Genomic DNA, 13980 nt, shown 5'->3' on the forward strand with positions numbered 1-13980 from the left:
CGTTATCGGTCGATAAGAAATTATTACTATTATTTTTTATAATTTGTTTAAGTTTTTTTCTGAAATCGATTGTTTTTCTTATAACTTTAAAAGCTAAGTGCCTTAACTGGCAAAAGTCTTGATGAATCAAGATTTATCGACAATATTTGTTTTTCATAAAGTTCGTATCGTAACGTTCAGACTTTTATTTTTGTACACGTCCCATAAATTACAAAGCTACCTTGTCGAGTTCTGGCTCTTTACATTGCATGCACTCTTATAATCTTTAAACGTGCAAACGGTGGTTCTATAAACGTCCACTAACTCCGGATTAATTGTTAGTAATGATCTTACACGGTGTATATATAACACGTAGGTGGCGCTTCTTTTGTCGTTTTTTAATATACTAATACCATCCCAGTGTCCTTACCAGTTGTTTGTGGGTGTATATACATATATAATTTTCAAGTGTTATCATGGTATAAGTATGTAAAGGTTTTATTTTTCAGTAATTAACTACTATTTTAATGTCGTAGAACACTATATCTATAACACTTTCTGGACACCGCAACTTTAATTTTATCTTTGAAATTGTTCTTTTTAGAGATTTAAGTATAATACGAAACTGAAATGACAAAGATCTGCGATCATAGGAAAGGAACCACAATTTGTCATGTAAATGAACTATTGCAATATTTTTAAACCGACTTTATATGTGAACTGTAATATAATTTAATCTACAGTTTTTGGAAGGTTACCTTTTCCAAACTTTCTTTCAAGCGTGTATTAATATATTAAATGATCCGTCTGTCGTCCTGTTTTTACCTTCAATTTCTCAAGTTTATCTTTCAGTTTTGTTTTTGAATTTCGCGCGAAGCTACACGAGGGCTATCTGCGCTAGCCGTCCCTAATTTAGCAGTGATAGACTAGAGGGAAGGCAGCTAGTCATCACCACCCACCGCCAACTCTTGGGTACTCTTTTACCAACGAATAGTGGGATTGACCGTCACTTCATAACGCCCCCATGGCTGAAAGGACGAGCATGTTTGGTGCGACGGGGATTCGAACCCTCGACCCTCAGATTACGTGTCCAACGCTTTAACCCACCTGATCATGCCGGGCCGTTTTGTTTCTACATTTGCCATTTCTAAAATCATTTTTGTCCGATATTTAACATTAGTTTTGAAGCAGTTATTACGGATTTTACTTGTAACTTTTGCAATTGTTTTAAAATTTCTTATGTTTGAGAACACGATCTGTTTTTTATGGGTGCTTTCTTTCCTTTTTTTTTTTGTGTTTTATTTTCTGTGTGTCATTTTAATTTTGTACCACATTCTGAAGACGTTATGTACATATACATATATGTCGAACTGAAAGTGCAAATGAGTGAATAGATACTGTAATAAGTAAAGTTTTTGATGCATCAGGGGGCGCTGTTATATTTTCAGACCATTTGACTAATAGAGTTTTGAATTCAGCGTTATTTTATTTCCATTAATGACCACCGTAACAGCTCTTAACACTAAAACATTTTCTTGTGTAAACTTACTGGAAATAAACTAGATATTATGCTGATGATATACTTTTTATTATCACCACAAAATCTGACTCTTTATATTCCTCAGTTTCAGGCGACGATAGTGCTTAACATACTCTTCTCTCTCTTCCACGTGATTGTTATTTATTTATTGTCACCATGGAGACCTAAATAGAACTCAGTTTTCTCCGCTACTTCATTTATTATAGTTCAACATTCAACTGGGGAATCGTATCTCCATTCTTTCAGCCTGCAGTTTGGAATTCCCCTGGTGTTAAGATATTACCACCTTGCTTACCTTGTATGTTTAATAACATTCTAATCCATGGCAACAAAACATTAATTAATGCTTAGGTTCATCTTCGTCATCAAGAAACATCGATAAAATATTATAAACCTATCGCAAGTCTCGAGCAATCCCGACACTCATGTATTAATGTTTATCGCACCTAGGTGTAAAATATATGTATATATATAGTCTAACTACCGAAACAAAAGTCATGTGCTCCTTGTGACTGGCCATGTATCGTATATAGTTCAATGTCACTTTGTTTAATGCAAGTAATCCTTAATCGTATAAATACTGGAATTCGTAAGTAGTCCCATATGTTTTTTACTGTATTTTTCTAATTGTGATATAATTTTTAAACGAGGTTATTTATCACCGATTTGTAAAATTTGGTTTGTTTTTTTACGAATTTTTGCGCAAATCTACACGAGGGCTATCTGCGCTAGCCGTCCTTAATTTAGCAATGAAAGACTAAAAGGCAGTTAGTCATCACCATACACCGCCAACTGCTTGGGCTACTCTTTTACCAACGATTAGTGGGATTTATCGCTACATTATAGCACCCCATGACTAAAAGGGCGAACATGTTTGGTGGGGCAGGGATTCGAACCCGCGATTCGCAGGTTGTGAGTCGAGCGCATTTCAAAAGTAAATACATCAATCGTGTTTGTTTAAACACCCAAACCAGCTTATCAAGAGAAACACAATCGTTTTCTTCAAACAAAAACAGGGAGGAAGAGTTATAATAGTTAGTACCTGACCCTCCCAGGTGTTCAAGACCTAAATCCATATACCTATAACAGCGGAAGAACGACTATTTCTACCTAAGTGCAGTGGTTGAAAATATTGTTTGTTTGTTTGGAAATTTCGCACAAAGCTACTCGAGGGCTATCTGTGCTAGCCGTCCCTAATTTAGCAGTGTAAGACTAGAGGGAAGGCAGCTAGTCATCACCACCCACCGCCAACTCTTGGGCTACTCTTTACCAACGAATAGTGGGATTGACCGTCACATTATACACCCCCACGGCTGGGAGGGCGAGCATGTTTAGCGCGACGTGGGCGCGAACCCGCGACCCTCGGATTACGAGTCGCACGCTTTACGCGCTAGGCCATGCCGGGCCGGTTGAAAATAAATAAAGGTTAAAAGTGAACGTTGTTCTAAAAATTGCAACGTCGTAATTAACTTAATACAATAATTTGATTTTTTAAACCTTTGACTGAGTGATGTTTTTGGTGTGTTACCCGTGAAGACGAAAAAAAAATAATTCCATTTGGATGGAATTAGCTACCAGATCAGTGTGTCCATTAACATCGCTAAGCAGTCCAGTGTCGAAATGTGAGACGACACTCTACAGAAATGGACTTTATGACTGTCGTATGAAAACAAAATTATGAAATTCTGTACATGTATGTACTTGTGTGTCTAAAATTTACTTCGAAACGTAAAAAAATGCAGAAATCATATTGTTCTGAATAGTATATTTCTTAAAACGAATAACTCAATGGTCAGTTTGAGGGGTTGTATCGTTAAAATCCAAGGTTCGATGTCGGCGACAGACTACACACCTTTGTGCTTGTTAACAAACAAATAAAATGAAAAATATTTCCAGAAATACTAATATAATTCGAGTTGGTATTTTTTGAACTATCAGGTCATCCCACCAGTAATGCCAGAAAATTTAATACAGAAAGTGCATTATCATTTATGTCTTTGTAGAAGGCTCTAATGACTAAAATATGGAGTAGGACGTGTATAAAAATGTTCAGACAAATAAAAGAAACTAACCTAACTCCACTTGTTCAGATCATTAATCAAGTAAACCCTTATGAAGGTGGATGTGTCTAAGGAGCACATTAGGTATATAATGCTTTATGAGTTTAAACAAGGTAATAGTGCAACAGAAACAACATGAAACATTCAAGGTGTTTATGGTGCGGAGTCTCTCAATGAAAGAAAATGTCAAAGGTGGTGTCAGAAGTTCAGCTCAGGTGACTACAGCTTAAGTGATGCACCACACCACGTTCAGGTCATCCTGTTGCATTTAATGATGACTTGCTGCTGGCTGCACTTGAAGATTGTGCTGTAACAGTTGAAGAACTAGCACAGAAGCTTAATTCAACCCATTCAACAGTTCACCGTCATCTGCAATAGCTTGGAAAGGTGTCAAAACTTGAAAAATGGGTCACCCATGATTTGACAGAAGCCAACCTTAGAGCAAGAGTGGACATTTGCACTTTTCTGCACTCTCGTGAACGTAACTCACCTTTTTGGACAGGTTAATGACTGGATATGAAAAATGGATATAATATAAAAATGTTAAGCGCCGCAGACAATGGCTCAGTGCAGGTAAACTGACTAAAGCACCGCCCAAAATAGACCTTCATCCTAGGAAAGTCTTGTTAAGCATTTGGTGGGATATTGTTGGTGTGATCCACTTAGTTGCTGCCACTCAATGTAACGATTGCAACAGACTTCTATTGTCAACAGTTAGAGCGCTTGAATGTTGCACTGACAGAAAAGAGGCCTGCTTTGATCAATTGTAAGGTGTTGTGTTACACCAGGATAATGCACGGCCCCATACACCAAGGATCACATCTGCAAAGATTGAAGAGCTAGACTGGGAAAAACTTCCACATCCTCCGCTATCTCGATGGAAAAAAGCTTGGAACACATGAAGATGTCAAAACTACCCTCTCTACTTTCTTTTTTCCAAACCCCAAGAATTTTATAGAAGTGGCATTCAGAAGCTTGTGAATCGTTGGCAGGAAGTAATTAATAAAAATAGAACATACATTATTGATTAAATAACATTAAAAGTATTTGACATCCTTTCTATTTTTCTGAACCTAAAATCGGATATTATTCGGATATTAAAATCCAAAATATTACTTAAGAGATGACCTGTTATATTATCTTAGTTTGTTGTGTACTATTTGTACAGTTTGATAAATAGTCTATATTTCTTTATTCTACAGATCCCTGGCGGTGGCTCTAGGCGTAATCCTTCTTGTCCCAAATGTTGACGCTCGACACGTGAGTATTATATACATATATTCATATATAAATATTGAGCACTTGTTCTTAACATAATGCTTGTTACATCTTTGTATTTTCCTTGCTTAGGTCTTGTGTTCTTGCTGGAACAAGCGTTTCTTTTTTGTTTTTTTAATGGCTCCAGTTTGTATTTTAAGTCTAAGAACCAAAAAAGAAGGCAAGGATCAAACAAAGGTATTAACGTCGTAAGTTGAGATAAAGTGTTTATACAATATGTATAACTACATTTTCAAAACCTCCATGTATGTGACTTGTAACTTGTATTTTAAAGATCTTACATCGCATATAACGAACCTCCCATGTGTATCCAGGTGTTCGTTCGTTGTGTTTTAAAATACGGTGGCGACAACATTAGCAAGTAACAATCGTTTGAATTACTGCTACTAACAAAGGCTTCCGAATTTCTTTACAAGGAACAACGCCTTCATTAGTTCACGTGGTTAGATTTAGTGTGTTTGTAACTAATATAGTGTGAAATTTTCAGATCTATTTATCCGTTGATTTTGTAAAATTTCTGAAAGAAACCTATTGACTGTTCCCTACTAAAAACTTTTATTATATTACTCAACAAATTTATGCCGATGACAGAAGTTAAGTTCGTTAGGTACAATTGTAGATTATTTAATTTTCCAAGTTATTGTTCGTTTAGAGTTCGGCACCATAAATTATTCATGCTATTCCAATTAATATTTTAGGAGCCTTTAGCTATCAGAACTCTAGTTTCTTACCTCTTAAAATATACGTTATTAAAACACTATATTTCCTTACTTTTCAGAACCTACATTATTATAAAACTTCATTATCTCACCTTCCATTTTCTACATTATTACAAAACTCCATTTTCTAACCTTTAATTATCTAAATTATTAAAATACTCCACGTTCCCACTTTTTAACGTCAACGTTATGTAAGTGCAATGTCTGCCTTTTAAACATTTTAGTTATCCAATTTCCAACACTTTACTTGTATGGAATATTCGATAACGTAGTTATTACAGCCAGTAACATCTATGGTATTTTAACGACCTACTTTCTTTACTGGTTAATTTTGCTTATAGTTTGCACCTGAAAAAACAAACAAACAAGACTTTAAAGAGAATTTGATTATACCCCCCACTTAATTTGTACGCGTGTTACATGTATGTAAAGGCCTTATAAAGGCCCAGCATGGCCAGGTGGTGAAGGCGGTCGACTGGTAATTCAAGGGTCGCGGGTTCAAATCCCGGTCGTACCTAACATGCTCGCCCTTTTAGCCGTGGGGGCGTTATAATGTTACGCTCAATCCCACTATGCGTTGGTAAAAGAGCGGTCCAATAGTTGGCAGTGGGTAGTGATGACTAGCTGCCTTCCTTCTAGTCTCACACTGCTAAATTAGGGAAGGCTAACGCAGATAGCCCTCGTGTGGCTTTTCGGGAAATTAAAAACAATACTAATCAAAATCTATAAGAACTTTTAATCTATTAATATCTGTATGTTCTTCTTAAAGCTTGTGTTTCGTGTAAGTATCATTTAACAAAAATATTGATGTAGATTCAGATAACAACAGCTAGCTAGACAGATATACAGATAAAGAATGATATCAGTTCACTTAGATATACCAACAAATCAGAAATCCTTTCAACTCTAGAACTGCTAAGAGGATCTACGTGTATTTCACCGCATTTGAAACAAATATATCATGAATATTGTAATAAATCTCTGCTGCAATATCTATTGTAATAATGCTGCTAGGGTTCCTTGTTATGTTACGCAGAAAATACGCGACCTTTATTTTTTTAGCACTTTTTATAGGGTTAAACGTGGTTAATTGATTATGTTTTCATTTCCATATTCTGACACCTCTTTCCATAAATATCTTAACTTTCGTTGCTGAAAAGTGTTTAATAAATAATGAATCTTGTTTGTCAGCTTAATGTACTACTTGTTGTAATGATATGGTTGACATAACTCTCCATAGCGTCTTTTGCCTTGGCAGTATCAAACACCACTTTCATAATATAACAAAGAATAAAATGCAACACAGGACTCAAAATGAATTGTTTATAGAAAATCTTTACTGGTTTCCTGTGGGGTTCAGGAAAGGACCTTATACCTACGATTACAGGGTCACTTGGAAATCTTTCTTGGTCAACGTTTTCTGTAGAGTTCAGGAAAAGACCTTATACCTATAATTACAGGGTCACTTGTGGAAATCTTTCTTGGTCAACGTTTTCTGTGAGGTTCAGGAAAGGACCTTATACCTATGATTACAAAGTTACTTGTGGAAATCTTTCCTGGTTAACGTTTGTTTGTGGCAAATGAAACGATCTTATACCTGTGATAACATTATACCTAACATTGTTTAGTTTATCTGATCTGCAAACGATTGTGTTCCAAAGGGTACTTACTTTTCTAACATATGATGATATTGTGTCAGTAATAATTAATTTTTATGTACTGCTCTTGGTGGGAAGAGAGAAAATATGACAGAAACAGAAATTAATCTCTTCGTTGTGGGTGTGAGAGTGTGTTTTACTCCCACTCATCACCTCTGTCTCATCGCTTTTCATAGAGTGACTTCAGAGAGACTGTGCCAGACAACGCAATTGAAATAAACTCACTTCATGCTTGAGTTAAAAAATAAACAAAAAACTCTCCCGAAAAGGTTTCTTCCTGAAGGAGATGACGTTATCCCCACCTACATCACTACCTCGCCTAGTGGGGTTGAGAAGACTCGAATAATTCGTTAAACAAGGTCCTTGCTCTGAATTTTTGAGATGGCTAAGAATTAGCCTAATTAGGGTTTCAAGACTGGTATCACCTCCTGCCTCTGGTCATGTGATGTCCTCGAGCAAATATATAAGACTTAAATTAGTTAAGTCTTGTTTGTCTCGACATTTAACCTTTTTGTTTTTTATTCATTAATAAAAGTACCAGAGAGCATTGAAGCTACATGAAAAATAAACAGCCCATTTGCTAATTATACATTTCAATTACTCACTCGTCAATAAGGCAAAGTAACCAAGTTAGACGAGATGCTATAACATAAGCTAACTGCTAAGAATAACTGTTAAAAATGAAATTTTCAAGACCACACTCAAACTTAGAATCATTGTGGAATATCTTTAACATTTGTGTCTGTTTTGTTCTCTTTTCATCTGTTATTCCAGCCAGAAATAAAATGAATATGTGTTTATTTATAAAGACCAATGAATTTTATTTTCTATGTGTTTTTAAGAATACGGATTGGTGTTCAGAATTAAAATAGATTTAGTTCAATTGATTAATGCGATTTATCGTACACAAAAGAAGTTCACCCCATGAATATCAGAAGGGAGAGAGTAGGCAACATATTGGACTCCATGCAGCGGAAGGACATCCCGGTGTTCGTTTCATTTCCGGTTCACAGCGGAGAAAGAGAGCTCAACTAAGCAGGAGGCATTTCGTGGGGGCTGTTATATAAAACCAAACAAAATATCCTTTTCAAAATAAATACGATGCTTCTATCTGCAGTTTTCCTGTTTTGTTTTTATATAATGAGTTTTAAAACCTGCACCAACTGGTGGTCCACCAAGTTGTATCGGGGCACCCTAGTGTTTTGTGAATGAAGCTGGTATCCATATTCTGAAAACTATTATTGTTTCAGGATCTTCGGTACGAGAGATAATTTTAAGCTTGATAATGTTTCACAGAATGTGAGGTAAAACTAGAAAAAAGCCAAAACAAACTGTTGTTGTTTTCTTTCAATACCTCAATCCCGATATGAACCTATGGGTACCTAGCGCGGCCCAGTTGTTAACCTTGCTGGACTGTGGGTCCATGGTTTGCTGCCCGTCAGGCAAAAAACAACAGAAAAAAACGAGCTCTAGTTTTGAGGACATTTGTGCGTTATAAGAGTGACGGTCAAATCATACTCCATGATACGAGTTGGGGTAGATGGTATTGAATATAGCTGTATTCCTTCTAGTTTAACTCTTAAAAATTAGTGAAAGCTAGTGGTGATAACCCTTGAGTACTACCTGTGAACGAAATTCAACATATCTCCTCTTATTGGAACAAACGCATACAAATAACGTTCGCGTAGAAAACTAAACGTACAGGAAATACTGATATTTTCTTCGTTTTCAGGGCTCACTTATAAGGACGATTAGAAAGTTTCTGGAATTTCATTAGTTCTCGAAATGGAGATCACTTGCAGTTGTAGATTACGCAAAACTCTGAGATAATAGCTTAAGTGTATCTGACAACTCGTGTTTCAAGTTTATTAAAACAGTGGAAAAACAACAAACCATTAAAAACAGTGGAAAGTTTTAACCTGGGTTAAACAGTCATTTAGAAGAAAGGATTCAGTAGCATCGAGATACATCAAACCCTGTGATCTGCAATATTGCAGGCTAGCTTTTAGGCTACGCTCAGTCCTCTTGAAAAAAAATGAAGTTAGTAGCTTTTTGTCTTATCCGAAGTATAAGTTGATTTCAACCAAAGAGTTATCCAGTATTGACGTAGGAAAGCTCATTGATGGGAAAAATCTTCCCTTAAATTTTACTCAAAATTTCTTTTTTAACACACAAATGTACATTAGTTATTCATCACAAGTACTATATGGAGTTGCTGATTGTTTATCGAATATCTTTAATGATTTGACTATGTAGAAATAACGTTCTGAATAATAGCTGGTGAGGCTTAATCACCTTGTAACAACGTAGGTGGTGAGAGGAATAATTCATTAACTTATATATATATATTCTTTTCTTTTTTGTACACAAACATGTAACAGTGATTTCAAGCGTCATGTGTGTGTTCTTTTGGAAATTGAATCAAATCTAAACTTTCAGAACACTAAACACTAGGTCAAAGAACTTTGGAACATTTCACTGAGAAGCAACGTTACGTTTGAACCATACTTTCCAAACTGCCCGTGTTTCTGCTTCTTTTGTTGAGGTCGCTGTCCTGTTGAATGACTTTCTAGTTTAAAATGCACACATCCACCAGCAAAACATTCGACAGTGCGGACATTTTGTTACATTAAATATTCCGAATCCTTTGTGATGAAAGTTCTTATACATTAGTGATGCACATTTTTTAGAGTGCGTGTTTACATTTTATTAGAAATAACCTCATGTAACCGGTAGTACTGTGTTTAACTGAGTTGTTACTGTCAATAAGAACATTTCTGAGTGTAAACCTTATTACGTTTTTTTTTTTTTTTACTAAGAGCTAGGTGTGGCTTAGACATTAGCTTACTCGGACTTACAATCTGAGGGTTCAAGGTTCACGCCCCGTGGTTGAAAAATCTATCTTAACACTTTGGTTCTACGGATGCACTATTAAGAGTGACAGTCAAATCCCGCTATTTAATCATAGAAGAGTAGCCCAAGAGTTGGCGGTAGTTGGTGTATGTTCTTAACTTAAAGCCTAAATTGCTAAGTGTAGGTAACTTGCATGTGCGAAAACTGAAAAAAACAAAGACATTGAGGTTGCACCATGTCAAAAAACACAAAGTGTTGTAATATTTCCCGCCCCTTCTTACCTTATTTCCCTACTTGTTGGTACTTCTATTCGTGCTTCCTAATGTTTTTTAACTTAGAAAATGTTTACGCTTGTAAATCATTGCTATCACCATGTTGTCTGTTAAGGGTGTTAAAGATATATTATGATTCGTATAATATACTCAATATCTAAATAATGTAATTTTTGAAAGTAACTTAATTAGCCTTCACTGACTTCAACATTCATATTCCTTATCAAAATATTATGCTGTTAAATCGCAATTCGATGAAAAACGGAGGTCATATGGGATTTAGTTTTTGATGTGTGTTTATGAGTTAGCAGTTTTACGTTAGTTTATGACTAAGTTTCGAGATAAAATTAAAGACACCAAGAATTATAATATGTTTTTCACCAAAATATATAAGTATAATTATTACAAAATTTACATTAATGGGGATTTTTTTTTTGCTATACGATACTTAAAAAATGTTTTTTTTTATGGTTCGTATTATCACTTGGTTTTATAAAGCTGTTTTTCTGTATTTCGTATATGAAAACAAACGTTTTTAAAAGTTCAAATAGCCAAAGTTTACATACTTTGCTTAGATATTTTTATCTTCGTCCTCTGTGCTCGGACATTACAAAACGTGCACAGCCCTAATGACGACCACGTTTTCTTTACTATTCTTATTGATGGTCACTGACTGTTACATGATCCAGCAGAAGTTTTCGTTTCAAAATGTTACTTCCGAAAAGTCAGTGATTCGTTACCATTCCACTGGCAATGACGTAATGCACGTGGTTAGATCCGTGAGTAAATGATTTTTAGATCCTGAAGTTTTGTGAAAGTTAACGAAGTAACTAGTATTAGAAATGATTAGACAGTTTTTTAACGTGACGTAACACAAGGAAGTTTAGATGAAACACAGTTGTGGTCTATAAATTGTAAACACACAAAATAATTAAACTTGAAATCACTGGCTTGCTTTTATACCGTTCGCTACCTATGTGGTCCACATGTAGCGTCATATCTAGTACGTTTATGCGATTGCCTGTTCCCACACTCGACGCAATTGTTCAAATAAGCTGGGTGAAATTCCTCATTCTTTTAAACATGAAACCCCATCAGAAATTAGTGAAATTGACTGTAATACCGATGGTGTTTTTATGTGAATTTATTTGCGTGACCTGTATGTTATTAGAGACCCTGTAACCAATAAACTCTTGAAGCCATAAATAGTTACAAAAATAAAAATGTGTTTACGAAACCTATGGAGCCTCATCAGTAGTTTTACGTTCAATTACTTTGTTGTTGTTGTTTTTTCCAGACTTACAATTTCTACTTCAAACAACTGATGACGCACTGAATTCAGTTAACTTTTCGGGATGGAAACCCTTCACGGAACACGCTCGCTTTTCTAGTAGTAGGAGCGTTATAGTGTAACAGTTAACCAGACTGTTTATTAGTAAAGTAGACAGTGGTCATTAGCTGCGTTTCCTCTACTTTATTTCTTCAAAATTAATGCAGATAGCCCATGAGTTGCCTTGGTGCGAAACCCAGCACCAACGAAAAACAAACAAAAACAATTAGCTTTAATTCGTAGAAAATCATTTACAATGATCATTTATAAGTTAACTTATTTTACGATATGGTAGTCTGTCCAATAGACAAGAAAAAAAATAAATGTTTCTGGAAAACGAGAAAAAATCCCTGGAAAGTGTATTAATTGTATAATGAAACATTACCTGCTTCTCGTTAGACATGCTACTGTACCACTTGTGGGGAAGGAAACGGAGTATTTCAATTAATATTATTTAGAGTTAAAAATCTTTCTTTTTCAGGGATGGCCGTACTTTTAATATGTGACTCCACAGGTCGCGTCCTGTTGACATAAAATTATGCTATACATTTTGGGGCTGCGGGTAAGTTACAAAGTATCGACAAAATCTCACTATTCAATCAAAATAGGCCACTGAAAGTGAGAAGGGACATCACTAGAAGAAAGAATTTTCCTAGGGGAGTCATACGTCACCCCCTTTGGACCAGAAATAAACAATAATTCTACTGGCTACGATATATACCTGTAAGCTAACAGTGAAACCGGTATTTTTAGCACAACCATAGCGTATTCAGACGTAACTGACGGCCAACAGTTCCATTTACTAGTACAACGTGAATGGGCAAGTACCACACCATCTTAGACCAGACAAATATCACACCAAAAACCCGCTCTGGTCAGGATGAATCCTTTACATTTCAGGTACATTTGGGAAACTAAATACGCTTCAGAAGGCTCGGGTTCTTTGTTCACTCTACAATATACCCAACCTGCTCAAAACAGTATTATAAGTACTTAAATAGAAAAACTGAAATGACAGTAGTCTGTTTTCTCTAGCATGTAATAAGATGGAAAACGGATACCAGAAGTGGATATACATACGTATAACAGTGAAGTACGCATAACTTTCATTTAAGTAACGAGCAGTTAGCATCCAGTTTATCTTGAAAACTTTCAGAAATATGTATCTACATTTAATTTGTTAATCGTCGAGATATCTCGTCATAACACATGCAGTTTCACGTGAGTGAATAAATATATATATTTTTAGTCTTTTAGGGATGGCTAGCGCAAATAACTTTGCAAAATTTTGGGTGAATATTAGAGACGACTTTTAAATAGTTCATAAGACTAACATGGACGTTTTTGATACTTTGTGAAACGAGGTGTAACTTATGCTTAAAATTACCATTTCAATATTCTTGAAACCAATGCTGTTAAGTTCATAAAAGGAGAAATAAAATTGCTACTTTGGTATATTATGACTTATATTTGTAAGTACTACATTAGAAAAAGGCTCTCAAATGATATACGATGAATTTATGAGTGTCATAATAAACGAAAGGTGGAATTGGATGTACCAACGATATAAGGCTTAAGATAATTATTTGATGTATCGCCAAACGTTAATACTAAATTTACACTCACAATAAGTGAATGGCAGGCAGATCATCTAGATGCCTAGGCTATTTAGCAGTAATAAGCTAAAGATGACCCCTCCCTCCAGTGGCTCAGTTATAAGTCTTAGAAATTATAACACTACAAGTTGGATTTAGATACCCGTGGCGGGCACAGCAAATATAACCCATTGCAAAGCTTTGTGCCTAACAACAACAACAAAAACAGTAAAGAGGTTTTATGAACTCCATTTAGTGATGACTGAAACGTACATGCTTATTAGACAACTTCTGTAATTATTAATGGTGAACACATTTTAGTTCTTTGAGTGGGTGGCTACTCAACCCTTCTTGTTGACCTCAGCGTCAGAACAGCACCCGTGAGCTAAAACGATAATGAACAGGTTTTTTTGTTTTTTTTCGTACAGAGAAAACCGGTTTTTGTAAAATTGCGAATCTAGCTTTTCTCGTAGCATTACGAAACTTCATGGGTGTTAAAGATAAATAAATATATGTTTATAAACATCCATAAATTAACTCTCTCACTTCAGAAGAGAAATATATAATAAAATTAGTGTTGAAGTTAACACTGAGAAGAGCATTATATCATTATAAACGTATCACCTCCAAGAATCGAATAGCCAATAAATCAAAGTTTTTGGTCTCATGAAAAATATCATTTTTTAACTATTAAAG

At 35.3% G+C, this 13980-nt stretch overlaps 1 pseudogene across 1 annotated transcript in view; it reads left to right on the top strand.

The window, feature by feature from the left end:
* Nucleotides 1-13980, top strand: part of LOC143226516 (papilin-like) — a 146596-nt pseudogene that overhangs the window by 38285 nt on the left and 94331 nt on the right. Inside the window, exon 2 of the transcript XR_013014654.1 lies at nucleotides 4782-4839. The product of XR_013014654.1 is annotated as a papilin-like (transcript). The remainder of the gene's footprint in view (nucleotides 1-4781; nucleotides 4840-13980) is intronic.

This window comes from Tachypleus tridentatus, chromosome 9 (genome assembly GCF_004210375.1).
Source record: "Tachypleus tridentatus isolate NWPU-2018 chromosome 9, ASM421037v1, whole genome shotgun sequence".
NCBI classification, from domain to species: domain Eukaryota; kingdom Metazoa; phylum Arthropoda; class Merostomata; order Xiphosura; family Limulidae; genus Tachypleus; species Tachypleus tridentatus.